Below are 17,506 nucleotides of genomic sequence, written 5' to 3'. Positions count from 1 at the left end.
GATAAAGAATTTAAGGCTAAGTGACTTGCCCAAGGTCAAACAACAAAGTCTGAGTTGGAATTTGAACACAGATATTCCTGACTTTAGGTCTAACACTCTATCCAGCTATTCTAGAAGAATGGAAATAAAATTCTTTTAGTTACATCAACCATATAAAATATATAATTCAAATAATATTATCCATTATTTGAAAGATGAGGAAATTTAGGTCTCATGACTTGCCCAACATTGCTTAGAATGATGCCTTTCTGATTACTAAACTAGTTAGTTGCATATATTTTTGTTGTTAACTAATTCAATTTAATGCATTATTGTTGTTGTTTGGTCGAAATCTATGATTTTATTATCATAAGGAACTTTCAGGCTAGAAACTCCAACAACTAATGCAGAAAAGTTATTGCTCACAACTAAAGCTTCCTAGGACACCTTGAGAATAAGTAATTAGCCCATGGTCACACAAGTATATGAACCAGGGTTAGGATTTAAACTCAGGTTATCCTCACTCAAAGGCTAGCCCACTTTCCTCTTCGATATTCTGCCTCTTATTTCATTATCTACATAGATTATTTTTACATATGTAATTTTTCCTCCAAAAAGATTATAAAGACCTTGAGGACAGGGATTATAGAATATTCTTTTTCATCTCTTACAGAAATACTCAATAAATAGTTATCAAATTTAGTGACCAGGTGCTGAGAAAAAGATACTCAACTGATTATCTCTCTCCTATCTTCAAAATAACCCTTGATGAACTATGCCCAAAGGGTGATAAAAGACTGTCTGCCCTTTGATCCAGCCATAGCACTGCTGGGTTTGTACCCCAAAGAGATAATAAGGAAAAAGACTTGTACAAGAATATTCATAGCTGTGCTCTTTGTGGTGGCAAAGAATTGGAAAAGGAGGGGATGCCTCCCCCAGATTGGGGAATGGCTGAACAAATTGTGGTATAAGTTGGTGATGGAATACTATTGTGCTAAAAGGAATAATAAACTGGAAGAATTCCATGTGAACTGGAACAACCTCCAGGAAGTAATGCAGAACAAAAGGAGCAGAACCAGGAGAACATTGTACACAGAGACTGATACACTGTGGTACAATCGAATGTAATGGACTTCTCCATTAGTGGCAATGCATTGATCTTGAACAACCTGGAGGGATCTATGAGAAAAAACACTATCCACATTCAGAGGAAAAACTGTGCGAGTGAAAACACCAAAGAAAAACAACTGCTCAATGACATGGGTCGAAGGGATATGATTCGGGATATAGACTCTAAATGAACATCCTAGTGCAAATACCAACAACATGAAAATGGATTCTGATCAAAGACACGTAATACCCAGTGGAATTGCACGTTGGCTGTGGGAGGGGAGGAGGGAGGGGAGGGAGAAGTAGAAAATGATTTTTGTAACCAAGGAATAATGTTTGAAATTGACCAAATTAAAAAAAAATAACCCTTGATATTAGAATCTAACCAGTACTAGAGGAAAAAAATCCATTAAAATATTTGTAAAAAAAAAAAAAGGAGCATCCCAAAAGCCCTATAAGCATGGGCTATTGTTCCAAGTTAAGGTTAAAAAAAAAAAAAAAACCTTACTTTTCATCTTAGAATGAATCCTGTGTATTAGTTCCAAGGGAGAAGAGTGGTAAGAGCTAGGCAATGCAGGTTAAATGACTTCCCAGGGTCACAGCTAGGGAGTGTCTGAAGTCAGGCCTGGTTTTCAATCTACTGAGTCATCCAGCTACTCCTAGGATGTTTTTTAATGACTGAAGTGGACATCTCTTTCTTTGCATTCATGAGAACACCACTATTTAATTAGAGAAGGCTTTTGTTGCCCTAGTTAGTTTTGTTCACATTAAAAGGATAAATGTAGATTCTTTAGCTTCTGATTCAGGCTTTAAAAAACTTCCCAATTTATGTACTGTTTTAATATTTCTTTGATATATACACACAAGAACTCAGTCCTTCTTTTTTGGTTCTTCATGATGTCATAGATAAAAGGAGACAATCCCAGGAGAAGTCTTTATTTGAAGTGGTTCAATTAAAGGATGAGTCGTGTTCCCAGTGCTATTTTCCAGGTTCTAAGATATTTTCCATTTTTTTCCCACACAAGGAAAATGGACTATGGGTCAGGTAATGTAAGCAACAGACACAGAGAGAGTTGCCAAAAATGTAACCACCCAATCGGCTCCAAAGGAAAATATTCATTACAGTGACACATGTTAATAGTATTGAATTCAAAACACTTGTTTGGACATCCAGATGCTGGAAAGTGCCATATCCTGATTAACTGAAATATTCCCTGTCCTTTCAGATCTTCCTTCCTGATTTTGATTGCAAGTCAAGTTTCGGGGAAATTCTTTCCCACTACTGTCCACTGACCACATCATGAAAATATTTAAAAATCTTTCCTTGTTTCCTATAAGAAGAAATGGAAAGCATGGCCACAAATATTTATGTTAATGGCACTGTTTATTATTAGAAGCTAAATTCAGTCTGTTGCAGGGTTATAGCCACATACCTTCCTATCTGGATTATCTCTCAGACATTCAGCACCAGTATAATGCACCTTCGCGCATGTGCACACACACACACACACACATACACACAGCTATAAAATAGAAACAAAAGGTGTAGTGTTCTAGATATAAAGAGTATAAGTCATTGACAAGTACTTAGAAGCCAAAGTGTGGAGACATCCCCCTCTCCACAAAACATAAAAAGCAACAGAAAGAGAAAATGAGTCAAGAAGGCATTGAACTGAACATCAAGGTCAGTCTTAGCTGCACAAACACATACACACACAAACACATGTGAAACAGAAAAATATTCAAGTTTTTAACTCTTTCTTAGAATACTCTGAGTCCAATGTCTAGGGTTTCATTTTTATAGAATTAGATCATAAATGGGACCATTCTGGCTGTTGGGTCATTTGTCACCAAATAAGCAAGAATGTGGTGTCCTAACATGGAAAGAATGTTGGTGCCTTAAACATTTATTTCTGGTTATGTTTTCCCACCCTTGGAATCAAAACTTCCACTGATAGAGGAGAATAGATCATGGACACATTCCCTACTCTCCCAGCAAAAGTATTGAAGCACAGCCTGAAGCATTTGTCTCTGTGATGCAATGGACTGTCCCTGGGTCAGTGATGCTCTTTGACCTTAGCTTTGTTTATTCTAGAGTTCTCCTTCTCTGCTTCTCACACCCATTCATCTCTTGGTCCAAGGCCAGGATTCTTCTATGATTCTCCCTTTGTCTTAATTGTGTTTCCAGCAAAAGATCTTCTTTTCTGTTTCTTTCTTAATCACCCAACCATGGAAGTGTCCACAGGAGAGAGATGGCAGAATAAAGCTTCCAGTCAATCCCCAACATCTTTCCAAATGTCCAGGTGTTAGAGATCAAGCATCCAGATGTTTGACTGAATGTATTTGGCCTGTTCCACCAAATACATGAATTGGCTTCACTGCCATGATAGCTGAGGCATAATAACTGATACATCAGATCAAAGGCAATAGTAGTTTCTTGTCCAATAGTCAAATGCCTCCTTACTGTATTAATCTCCATGTAAACTGTATTTTGTCAAGGATTTAATTTTATCAAACATTATAAAGATGATGGAACAGATCAAAAACTTCACAAGGGCAGGGAAACAGCACAAAATAATAAATATTTAGCAAGCATCTATGTAAGGAATGCTGTGCTTGGACCTGCGAGGGAAGACAAAATGGAGACCCAATTCAGTCCCTATGCTCTAGGAATTCATAGTCCTACTCAATAAGACAATAAGAAACTAAGTCTCTTGCTATTCTTTGCTACTCTAACACTGGACTGAAGTCAAAGAATCTGGGTTGGAATCTTGATTCTGCTATTTGATAGCTGAGAAGCCTTGAGCAAATTACTTACCTTCTGTCAACTTGATTTTTCTCAAGGATAAAATGATGGAATTGGACTGTGTGGTCCCTTCTAGCTGTGTAATTTGTATGTGTGAAATGGGGATAAAACATTTACACAGACTACTGTGAGACAAGCACTATGAAAATGATAAAGTCCAATGTAAATGTAAGTTAATATTATTTTATATTCTCTATATAACATTCATTGAAGAATTCTTTGCCCTGAGATCATTCAATAAAAATCCACTATAGTCAGTTAGATGTCAGGTTTTCCTGGTTCATAAACATTTGCCCCAAATCTCAGAGACAGAGAAAAAAAGCTCAAAGAAAGTATCAAGGCACTAAATATCCTTTTGTCTTTCAAAACTTCTTCAAAGCATTGACTTGATGAAGAAAATCCATTTGGAACTGGACCAAATTATAGTATGTTAATTTCTGCTCAAATTCTAGCACTTAATACAGCTTTGCTTCAAAGCCATTTGTACAAATGAAACTTCTTTTATATGAAATCTGTGTTTAAGGGGGCTCTGCAAATCACAGCATGACATAGAGGTTAGAAAGTTGGATTGAAGAAGGCTTGGGTGTAAATCCCACCACAGACATTTACTAGCCACATCACTATGGGTAAATCCATTCACTTTTCTAAGTCTCAAGTTTCATCATTTGTATAATGGGAACAATAATAGTGCTTACCTCATAGGGTTGCTATGGTTTGTAAATAGAATCCAAAATTTAAAGCTAGGGGCAGCTAAGCAACACAGTGGATAAAATTTCAAGCCTAGAGTCAGGAAGACTCATCTTCCTAAATTCAAATATGGAGCCTCTGACATTTACTAGATGTGTGACCCTGGGCAAGTCTACTTAAATCTATTTGCCTCGGTTTCTTCATCTGTAAAATGAGCTGGAGAAGGAAATGGCAAACCACTCTAATATCTTTGCCAAGAAAATTCTAAATGGAGTCATGAAGAGTCAGACATGACTAACAACTGAAAAAAAAAAAGATTTAAAATGAGAAGGGACCTCAGCAGTCAGCTCATTTTGCAGATAAGAAAATGAAACTTAGCAAGGTTAAATGATTTCCTTAACATTACACAAGTATTTAAGTGGCAAGGGGTAGAATATGAACCTAGCTACTAAGACTCCAAATTAACACATTTATCACATCATCACATTATGTCCCATATGGCTATTATTGTCTTAAATATAGTAGGAGACCTTGCTCTTTGAAGGAAAACTATGGTGAATTTTATTTTGCAAAATACTTATACTTTTAGGTGCATAATCACCCCATACTTTATATTTTACATAAATTAACAAATTGTCATTGTTGTATAATTTGTTTTAATTATTTTAATTTATCAAATTAATTTTTAAAATTTAGTATAATATTAATGGCTTTATATTAATAAAATAAAATTGAATTTAATTGTTTAAATTTAAATTTTATTTAATTAATTTAAAATTTTTAAAGTAAATTATGCCCATATAAGTGAAGGACAAAGTCTGGACTGGAATTGATATGAAGATTTACTTACAACCATATATAAAAACACACTCTAATAAGGTAAAACACACTCTAATAAGGTAATTTAATCTCTTTCAATGTTCTACAAACAAGAAAATTCAATAAGAACAGAAGACAGTTTTTTCCTCTCAAGATAACTTCCCATACCCAACCAACATCATCAATAATACTGACAGCTTGCTGAAGCACTCTAGGCTCCTTCCAGATGAACTGGATGTTAAGCTTGCCATAAAAATGTGATGATGTGAGTATGTCTCACTCTCAGTCATGGAAGCTTAGTGGCTTACACCTTAGCACCAACATTAGCATAGAGGCATATCAACTTAGCAGTTCTGGATACTGTGAGTATAAACCTTCCAACGTAATCTGTAGGATAGTGTTGCATTTTAGCCGCAACTAATGTTCAGAGCATAAGTCATCACTTATAGTTGACAGGTCTTCTTACAGGGACTCAAGCTGTTTCACACAGACCAGGACTTCTTCCTTACTGAGTTGCAGTCCTACAAAGGATCTGATGATATCATCTCTATTTTTTTAATAACACTGAGAGAACCTTAGTGAGCTTTTAACTCTCCCAGGTTCTGGACATTTTCAAAATGTTATAATGTATTGCAGAATTCTCCATTCCTTCCTTCCCTAACCACCTCTTACTGTTTACATCACCACAACTTGAACTTGAACTAGAAAGTGTATTGAAGAAAGAATATTTTCATTTTTAGATTAAAAAATGGAGGAATGAAGTGTTAATTAGAAGAATTGGCTTTTAAAAGAACAGCTCATTTTGATTCAAAGAAACTAGTTTCATATTCCATTTATTTCACTGAATCCCTATATGACAATTAATAATGCATTTGCTTTCTCTGAGCTTCAGTTTTCTCCTCTTAAAACCAAAAAGTTGGACTAGAGGATATCTGAGCTCCGTTGCAGCTATGGAATCTGTTTTTCTCTGGTAAGAAACACTTCAGATATATGAAAATCTATCCTGGGTTATAATCATTAAAAAGACCTCAAGGAAGGAGACACTTTATTCCCTCTTTGCATATAGATCACAACATAGCCAGGCCTCCTAATCTATGATAAGAAGCAGTGTGATACAAAAGAATGTATAATTGTCATAAGGATTGCAACACCCTCCTCAGAGGGGATGGTATAACTGTCATAAGGATCATATAATTGCCATAAAACTGAAAAAAAAACTTTTTAGAAAGAAACATTTCAGGAAAGAGAGCTCAATAACACTTTGAATTTAGAAGATGAATTGATTGAAGAAGGTGGCATGAAGATGCCTGAAGAAACCTCCACAGCATCAGGAGATCCAGTATAAACTTTGGAGTATAACTGATTGAACTTTGGGGGGTTGAATGCATATATTTTGAATGTAAACTGGTATGCCACAGGGGATTGCCTACTAATTAGCTTATTGTCAATGTACCTAGCAAACATTGGTTTGCTCTCTCTATATATCTTTTTTATTTCCCTCCTATCTCTAACTATAGTAGTTTAAAATGATCCATTGGGCAGACTAGTCTCCCAAAGAGTCACAGGGGAGATTGTGAAAGAGAATTCTTTATTGTCTAGCCTGAGTTAACTCTAATTTAAGTACCTCACTAGATTGTGAAGACAGGATTAACTCTCCTTTGTCTATCTTTTGAATTGAATCAACAAAAGATTGAACACCTTACTTAGTGCTGGGTGAGAAGCCAGCAAGATACTTGGAGACATCCACCCTTTTTTTTCAACTCAAACAGTCAGAAACTTATTATTTCTTTTTTTACTTCACACAAAAGTTCACACCCTCAGAAACTGTTCAATCATAAAACTGTGAACCTTTTTGATGAGAAATTGACCTTCCGAAGGTGAGAAGTCAATCCCACAGACAATGCCCGCTGGGCAGTTCTAGACAATTTGGAAACTGTGATTGGCCCCTGTGAAGAGGGGGAGGAGACAAGAAGTCACCATAAAAGCAAGCCCAAACTCTCTCAGAGCAGATGGTCTTTGAGAAGATAATCTGAAGAGATTGTCTTCTGGAGATAGTCTTCTAACATAGGAGAGTCTTTGAGGGAGCTTTACTGGTAACTGTGGTTTGGATCATGGGCTTGGAGCTTAGCTTCAACTTAGACTCTGACTTCTGGACTACTTTGTTGGGTGAGTGAAAGGCTGACTACTTTCCTAGTTTCCTAAGAGACTAGCTTCCATCTTGGAGAAGGCCACGTGGTTACTTACCACCAGCCTTCCTAGTTGAAATAGGATAGATAACTTCTCTATTCCCCTCACATTTCTCTTCTTTATTCTTTCCTCTCTATAAATACTTGCAAATAAATTTCTGACTCAAGATATAATAAATATTGAGGACCACATAATTTCATAAAATTATTGTCCAACCATTAATTTTCACCTTTACAGGAAAGAGTATTGGATGTGGAATCAGAGAAACATTCAGTTCATCAGGAAGGAGCCTAGAATGCTATAGACATCTGTCAGGGTTATTGATGGCTTTGAATTCCAGCTCTATCATTTTTTACCTTTGTGATTTTGGAAGAAACTATAATTGTTGGGAATATAAATGTACCTTTTGCAGACCTAGAAAATTCTAATCAAAAGATAAATAAAAAAGAAGATAAGGACCTAAATAGATTTTTTAAACTTAGATATGGTCAATCTCTGGCAATTATTGAAAGGGAATAGAAAAAATAAATTATGCATATTTCTCAGTTCTATGTGGCACTTCTATAAAAAATTGACAATATACTATAGTATGAAACCTCACAAACAAGTACAGAAAAACACTGAACATAGCCTATAGCAACTAAAATTTTAAAAAATGGATTCAATAAAGGATCCCTAAATTAAAAATTAAAAACTTATTGGAGAATAAATAACTTAATTCTAAAGACTATTTGGGTCAAAGTAAAAATCAAAGAAACAACAGAAAATTTCATCAAAATAACTAGGCACAATGAGACAATACTTCAAAAACTTTCAGATATAGCCAAAGAGGTCTTGAGAAAAAAAAAATTTAATCAAAAACATTCTCATCCAGGGGGAAGCTGGGTAGCTCAGTGGATTGAGAGCCAGGCCTAGAGACGGGAGGTCCTAGGTTCAAATCTGACCTCAAACACTTCCCAGCTGTGTGACCCTGGGCAAGTCACTTAACCCCCATTGTCTAACCCTTACCATTCTTCTGTCTTGGAACCAATATACAGTATTGATTCTAAAATGGAAGGTAAGGGTTTAAAAAGATAAACAACATCATTCTCATCTACCAAAAAATAGGAAAAAATGTGAAAAAAAAGGTCAATAATTCAGGAATGTAACAACAACAAAAAACCAGAAACTGAACAATTAAAAAAATAATAATACCAAAATAGATACTCTAAAAAATCAGAGATTTACCAGATTAGAAGCAAAAAAATTAATTAGTAAAACTAGAAACTTTTTTTAAAAAGAAAAGCAATCAGATACTTAGACCATTCTCTAGTCTGATAATTTTTTAAAAGAAAGCCATGTGGGTAGACTACGCAATTTTCTTTAAAAGAGAAGAAAATTACTGGAAACTATTTTTATATTTATATTCCAATAGGGCTTATAAGTATCAGGATATATTAATTCAAGCCACTCATCTGCCTTTCTATATATTATCAACAAATCCTAGAAGTAAATACTAAGGATAAATTCCATTCTAAATCTCTATAGAATAAACAAAATGTTTGTGAATCCATCTACCAAGACATTCATGTGAGCCATATGAATATATCTACAAAACACTTAATAGAAATACAGACTAGAGGACAGCTGGGTATCTCAGTGGATTGAGAGTCAGTCCTAGAGACTTGAGGTCCTAGGTTCAAATCTGGCTTCAGACACTTCTGAGCTGTGTGACCCTGGGCAAGTCACTTAACTCCCATTGCCTAGCCCTTACTGTTCTTCTACCTTAGAATCAATTAGGCCTCAGATGTCTCAATTTTTTAATGGAAGTAATAGTAAAGCCTACCTCCCAGGTTTGAGATGATCAAAGATAATATTTGTAAAGTGCTTAGCAAAGTGCCTGGAATGTAGTAGGCACTGTTTAAATGCTTATTTCTCCTCCTCTCCCCTATTTTCAAGCCTATCTGGAGTAGAGGAGAGATAAAGGAATAGGAAGAGATTGGTCTGGGATAGGGTGAGTATACTTTACTGTAAATATGTGTTTAGATTTTATTTTGTAAGCAATGGGGAACAAATGAATAACAGGGCAAAGAATTGTTTTAGAAATATTAATCTGGGGGCAGCTGGGTAGCTCAGTGGATTGAAATCCAGGCCTAGAGATGGGAGGTCCTAGGTTCAAATCTGGTCTTGGACACTTCCTAGCTGTATGACCCTGGGCAAGTCACCTAACCCCCATTGCCTAGCCCTTATTGCTCTTCTACCTAAGATTCTAAGGTAGAAGGTAAGGGATTAAAAAGAAGAAATACAGACAAATGTAAATAGATGTTAATTGTTCATGGTTATATTCTACTAATATAATAAAAATAACAAAGTGGCCTAATTTAATATACTTAATCAGCATCATATCATTCAAACTACCAAAGGATCAATTTATAGAAATAAAAAAGTAAAATTACAATGCAACTGAAGGAACAAAAGATCAAAATTCTCAAGAAAAATAGTGAAAATAGTTGGAAGAGTCAAGAAGGACTATATCTCAAACTATATTACAAATTAATAATCATCCAAACTATTTGGAACAGGCTTAAAATGGAAAATTTCATTATTGGAACAGTTTAGGTATATGATATACAGAAGCAAACAGACACATTAACATAGTTTTTGACTGCCAGGAAACTGCTAGGAAAAATGGAAAGCAGTGTGGCAAAAATTAGGTTTAGGACAGCTCTCACATCACATACCACAATAAACTCAAAATAGACAAAAGAACTAGCTATGAAAACTTATATCTTTAAAAGGTTAGAAAAGTAAGAAGGAAAATACCTTTCATAACTATGGTTAGGAAAAAAACCCATGACCAGATGAGGGATAAAACCATAAAAAATAAAACAGATCATTTTAATTTCAAAAAACTAAATTTTATTTTCACACAAACAAAATTAATGGAGTTAAAATTAGAATATAAAGTTTATTTCAGAGAAATTCATTGCAGCACATTTCTCTGATTAAGGTTTAATATCAAATATATGTAAACAATTAATTAATATATCTAATAATGACAACCATTTAACAAGTCAAAAGATAGGAATAAGCAGTTCTCAAAGAATGAAATCGAAGCAATCAAAAGTCATTGAAAAATGGTGAAAAATCATTCATTACAAAGAAATGAATTAAAATAGCTGCGAGTTCCTCTTTCATACCAAGATTGGAAAAGGTGACCAAAAAATTAGGAAAAATACAATAATTATAAGGGTTATGAGAAAACAGTCATACTGACAATGAAGCTATATTCATATATTGTCTAGCTATTCTAGTAAATAACTATCACTATTCCCAAAATAGCACTAATGTATACATAGAAGACCTGTATCCCAATGAAATCAAAGAAATAAGAAAAAAGGCCTATGTGTACAAAAACATTTACATCAAACCTTTCTGTGATAATAAAAAACTGCAAATTTAAAGGAATGTTCATCAGTGGAAAAATTAATGAACAAAGCAGAGTACATGAATGAAATGCAATATAATTATGCAGTAAGAAATGTCAATGGGAGCTGGTGAGAAATACCTGTTAAGTTGATGAGCTACTGCATAGTGAAACGGGAAGAATAAGGACAATTTAGCAAATAGACTCCCAAGTGTTTTATATTATCTAGTTATTTTAAATGGAATGTCTCTCTCTCTCTCTCTCTCTCTTGCTGCTAAACTTTGTTGTTAATATATAGAAAAGCTGATGATTTGTGTGGATTTATTTTGTATCCTGAAACTTTAGTAAAATTATTAATTATTTCAAATAGTTTTCTGAGTCAATTCTATAGGATTTTGTGGTGGCAAAAAATTGGAAAATGAGGGATGTCCATTGATTGGGGAATGGCTGAACAAATTGTGGTATCTGATAGTGATGGAATATTATTGTGCTGAAAGGAATAATAAACTGCAGGATTTCTATGTAAACTGGAAAGATCTCCAAGAATTTATGTAGAGTGAAAGGGGCAGAACCAGGAAAACATTGTACACAGAGACTGATATATTATGGCACAATCAAACGTAATATACTTTTCAATTAGTAACAATGCAATGACACAGGACAATTCAGAGTAGCTCATGAGAAAGAACGCTATCCACATCTAGAGAAAGAACTGTGGAAGTAGAAAAACAGAAGAAAAACATGATCAATCAAATGGTTCAATGGGAATATGACTGGGGTTTTGGTATTACAAGAGCACTCTACTGCAAATATGAATAACATGGAAATAGGTTTTGAACAATGATACATGTAACCCACTGGAATTACTTGTGACCTTCGGGAGGGGGGATGAAAGAGGGATAGGAAAGATCATGAATCATGTAACTATGGAAAAATATTCTAAATATATAAATAATGAAATTTAATTAAATATTTTTTAAAAAATTGAGGTCATGCAATTTGGTGCATATATGTTAAATATTGATGTTACTTCATTGAATAAAGTACATTTTAGCAAGATGTAGTTTCCTTCCTTATCTCTTTTAATCATCTATATTTGCTTTAGCAGAGTTCTTCTGTAGTCCATTTATCTTCACTCTGTATGTCCCTCCCTGTCTCAAATGTGTTTCTTGTAAACAACATATATTAGAATTCTGGTTTTTAATCCACTCAGCTATCCTCTTCAGTTTTATGGTAGAGTTCATCCCATTCACATTCACAGCTATCATTACCAATTGTGTATTCCCCTCCATCTTATTTTCTCCTTTTTATCCTGCTCTTTCTCCTTTCACTGTGTCCCTCCTCACAGGTGCTTTGCTTTTAATCATCAACTCCTACTGTCTGCATGTTTTTCTATTACATTCCCAACCCCTTGTCTTATTCTCTTCCTACCTCTTTAAAGGGTAAGATGGATTCTGTACTCAAATGAGTATTGTCGTTATTCCTTCTCTGAGCCAATTATAATGAGTAAGATCTAAGCATTGCCATCACCACCCTCATCCTCTCCTCCACTGTACTAGTTTTTCATGCTTCTTTAGGTGAGATAATTAACCCCATTCCACCTCTCCATTCCCTTTTGTCTCCATGTAATCCTCTTTTTGACTCCATGATTTTTTTTACATATATCATTCCTAATCAGCTTACTCCCATACCCTCTGTTTATATATGTTCTCCTTCTAACTGCTCTAATATTGATTTAAAAATTCAAGAATTATAAATATCATCTTTATATATAGGAATAAATACATTTTGATTTTATTGAATTCCTTAAATATGCTCTTTCTTCTTTACTATTTAGGCTTTGCTTGGGTCTTGTGTTTAGATTTCAGATTTTCCATTTAGATCTAGTCTTTTTATCAGGAATGCCTAGAAATCTTCTATTGTATTAAATGACCATTTTTTCCACTGAAAGAATCTGCACAGTTTTGCTGAATAGGTGATTCTGGGTTGTAAAGATAGATCTTTTGTCTTCCAGAATACCATATTCCAAGCCTTTTTTGATCCTTTTATGTAGAGGTTATTTGGTCCTGTATAAACCTAACTGTAGCTCCATGGTATTTGAATTGTTTCTTTCTGGCTGTTTGCATTATTTTCTCCTTGATTTGGGGGTTCTTGAATTTAGCTATAATATTCCTGTGAGTTTTCATTTGAGGAGTTTTTTCCTGGAGGTGATCTGCAGATTCTTTCAATTTCTATTTTACCCTCTCATTTAGGAATATCAGAGCAGTTTGATAAATTCTTGTATTATGATATCCAGGCATATTTTTTGATCATGGCTTTCAGGTAATCCAATAATTTTTAAATTGTCCCTCCTGGATCTATTTTCTAGGTCAGTTACTTTTTCAATGAAATATTTTATGTTTTCTTCTGTTTTTCTATTCTTTTGATTTTGTTTTATTGTTTCTTGATGTTTTGTGAAATCTTTAGCTTCTAGTTATCCAATTATAATTTTTAAGGAATGATTTTCTTCCATGAGCTTTTGAACCTTATTTTTAATTTGACCAATTCTGCTGTTATTTTCTTCTTGTATTGCTTTCATTTCTTTTCCCAATTTTTCTTCTGCCCATCTTAATTGATTTGTAAAATCATTTTTGAGCTCTTCCAAAATCTGAGACCAATTCATATTTTTCTTTGAAGGTTTGTCCTCCTCTGTGTCTATGCCTTGCTCTTCTTTGTCTCCATAAAATTTTTTTTGGTTTGGTGTTTTTCTTGATGTATGCTGATTTTCTCAGCCTTCTTCTTGAATTTCATTTTTATCTTAAAGGTTGACTCTATTCTATGGATAGAGAACAAACCTTCCTAAATTTCAATTTTTCCATGATGCTATCCTTACCTTTATTTCTGGGTTTCTGAAGTTTCAGTTTTTCTAAGGTGGTATGATGGCCTGTGGGCTGGGAGCTCTGAAAGCCACCTTTCATTGCTGATTCAATCACTACCTGAAACTGATGATGGCTTACAAAGCTCAGAGTGCTTTGAGTTACATTGTGCTGGGGCTTAATGTGTAGCCTCAGGCTTGGACAGGGGCTTTTGGTCTAACTCCCCACTTGATCAGGCCAGGTGCATACAAGCCCGAGGGCTTGTAACTTTGTCTTGAGCTTTGATAAGGGCTAGTTCTAGGCCTTTCCCTGAGCTTACATAGAGCAGGTGTCCTGTGCAAACTACCTCTAGCTAGGGTTCAAGTCTTCACTAGAAGCTTAGGCTGGGGCATCTGGCCTTTTTCTTGGCTTAAATAGATCAGGCATGAAGCATAGGCTGCGTTTTACATGGATTCTGGACCTTACTGCAAGCTTGGGTTTGGGCTTGGAACTTTAAGGGATGTGTGTTGGGTTATGTGCTGTTGGCTTTGCCAAGGCCTCAGGGTCTGGACATTGGCTTGGGCCCAGGTGCAGAACCTGAAACAATAGATTTGGGGAGATGGAGCTTGCTATTTTACTTCTTCAAATTAACCATGGTGTAGCCTCCTGCAGGCTTTAATCCCCTCTGACCACAGTGAACCAGACTCTCTCTGTCTACCTTTCAAGTTATTCTTTGCATGAAAGTTGCTTTACTCCATCTCCTTGTTGGTCCCTTCACTCCAGTATTTGTTTTGAGGAATTACTTTAATGTTGTTTGGAGAGGATCTTCATAGTAGTTCCAGTTTTCCCTGTTTCTACTCCATCATCTTAGCTCTGTTCCTGAAGACATAATGCTCATCTATTTTAACCAGGATTTGAAGTGGGTTGCTTGAAGAAAGGATGAGAATACTAGATATTCAGTCAAAAGAGAACTGCAACTTACTAGCTGTGGGATTTGGACAAGTTATTTTATTTTCCTAATCTATAAAATGGGGATAAATTACTTGTTCTGCCTACCTTGAAAGGTAGTTTCCATGAAAATGCTTTTAAGGTTTACAAATCTTAAAATATTAAAGAAATTAAAATTTTTGTTATTTTTTAAAACTGGAATGACAGCAGTAATTGTCCTCTCTACCTCCACCCCAACTAAATCAAAGTGAACTGAACAACTTTGGGAGACAGAGAAAGAAAGGATTAAGGAAGAAAAAAAACATTTATTAAGCATCTACTGCATACTAGGCTATACTAAGTGCTTTACAAATATTTTCTCACTTGATCTTAACCATCCTGTAAGGTTGGTGCTACTATTTAACAGTTAAGGGAACTGAAGACTTTAAGTGATTTGCTCAGAGTCCTATAGGATTAAGAAGAAGGGAGAAAAGATGAAAAGCAAGAAAAGAAAGGAAGAAAAGGAAGGCAGAACTACAGAGAGAGAGGCACAGAGAGAGACAGAGACTGAGAGAGAGAGAAGATGGGGATAGAGACAAAAAGGAAAGACAAAAGGGGAGAGAGTGGGAGAGGGAGGAGAGAGAGGAGTGGGAGGGGAAAAAGAGGAAGAGTGGGAATAGACAAAAAGAGAAAAAAGGAGAAAGAGAGGAGAGAGGGAAGGATAGAGGGAAGAGAAGGAAAGCATGAGGACAGAGAGGGAGGGGGGAGATAGAAAAAAAGAGAAAGAGGGAAAAGACAGGAGAGAGAAACAAAGGACAGAAAGAGAAAAAGGAAGAGAGGGGAGAGATGATAAAGAGGGGTTGATAAAGAGGGAAGGGAAGGGAAGGAAAAGGGTAAGGAGACAGGAGAGGGTAAAGGACAGAGAGAAAAAGAAAGGGAGAAGACAGGAGAGAAAGAAATAGAGGCAAAGAGAGAAGAAGGGGAGGAAGAGAGGGGAAAGGGCAAAGAGAAGGAGAAAGAAGGAGATCAGGAGTAGAGAGAGGGAGAGAAGTTACAAAGGAGAAAGAATGAGAAAAGGAAGAGAGAAAAGATAGATCTCAGGTTGTAGCAACACACAAGTACAACTGACTCAGATACCAAAAGATTCCTGGTTACTAACCAATTGACCAGATTTTCCACTTTATAACTAGTTATTAATAGGACTCATCAGACATGTAGGAGATAGATCAACTGTAAATTGAAATACTCTAAAAGTAAAACAGAAAATTGTTTCCATTTTGAAGTTTCAGATTAGAATTTTGTATCTTAGGCTCGCCTTTCCACTGTTCAAAAGGTTTTGCTGAGTCCCAGTTGCAAAACCCTCCAAGGTCCTCAGCCTTGTTATTTTGCCCTTAGCAACACATGTCCCTCAGTTTATTCAAGGGTGGGAAGGGAAAGGAAAAGGAAAGCAAGCACCTACTGTGAAATATTATAATATAGGTTCTCCACTTTGGCAGCCAACACAGGCCTGCCCCTGTTCTGCAGAGCATTTTCCCTGAGATGCTAAAGGCAAAAGCAGCAGGAGCCAAGCAGGTGCTGGTGTTTCCCTACTCACCATTCAGAGGAAGAGTTCTTTCCTTTGTTCTAGGAAGTTGGCTGGCCCCTAATAAGACTACAAAGGCTGCTACTAGGCATGCTCCCACAGTTCATGTCCTCTTAGTCCAGGCCCCAGGGATCTGCCTGAGAAAAAGAGTTCAGAAAAGAAGCAGCCTCATAGCCTAGAGAATCTGGTGGTGAAGAACAGGATCAAATGACATCTTGCCTCTCTTTTTTAATGCCATGCCCCTAAATGGATGGTTTCATATGTGAATGGACCATAGTGTACAAGGATTTGTTTTTCATACTAAAATGAGAAACCAAGATGCCTGGAAGGAGCACAATTCAATGGAGTTGTTTTCCAGTGAAGGGGAAAAACATCATTCAAGAGACACACAATAGAGGAGTTTCAACACAAGTATACTTTCATCCCCAGGAAAAAAAAAAGTTCAATTTTTACCAAAACAGATCACATCAACTCAGATACTTACTAACTTGCATGACCTTGGGCAAGTTATTCAACCTCCTTGGGCTTGAGTTTCCTCAACTGCAAAAAAAGAGGTTGGGTTTATTGTTATTGTCTCTGAGGTGCTTCTAATTCTAGATTCATGATGCTAAGCTTTGCTTCATCAGCAGCATAGGGTTTTACCAGTCAGTTTACATAGAAAGCCAGACGTTGTGTTCTTCCCTGTTGGTGGCATGCAATCTGGGGTCATGGATAAGCAGTGCTTAAACAATTGGCCAGTTAACTATGGAGAAGAGCAAACTGATTAAACTTTAAGAAAGATAAATCTTTGTCTTAATTTTTTTACTTTAAGCAATTATTTGGCAAATACTGATTGAGTGAGACAAGACTAAGCTAGTAGAGTGAGTTATATAAATAAAAAACAAATAGATTTTTGAGCAAATATATTGATTTTTTTAATCAGACCAAAGATTTCATTTGTATAAAGAATCCCTGTAAAGGATTTCCTTTACCAACAAAGCACTGAGAAGTTAAACAACCTACCTATATCACACATCCAGTAAATGTGAGAGGAAGAACTTGAATCCATGCCCTTTACACTCATAAATCTGCTCTCTCTCTCCTCTGATACATTATCTTTTATATAGACTAGGGGAAAGTTCTAATTAAATAACATATATAAATGTATATTTAACATATCAATAAATATA

Source organism: Monodelphis domestica, chromosome 2, assembly GCF_027887165.1.
Source record: "Monodelphis domestica isolate mMonDom1 chromosome 2, mMonDom1.pri, whole genome shotgun sequence".
Classification (NCBI taxonomy): domain Eukaryota; kingdom Metazoa; phylum Chordata; class Mammalia; order Didelphimorphia; family Didelphidae; genus Monodelphis; species Monodelphis domestica.
The sequence above is the reverse complement of the archived record's forward strand: the minus strand, read 5'-3'. Positions refer to the sequence as shown.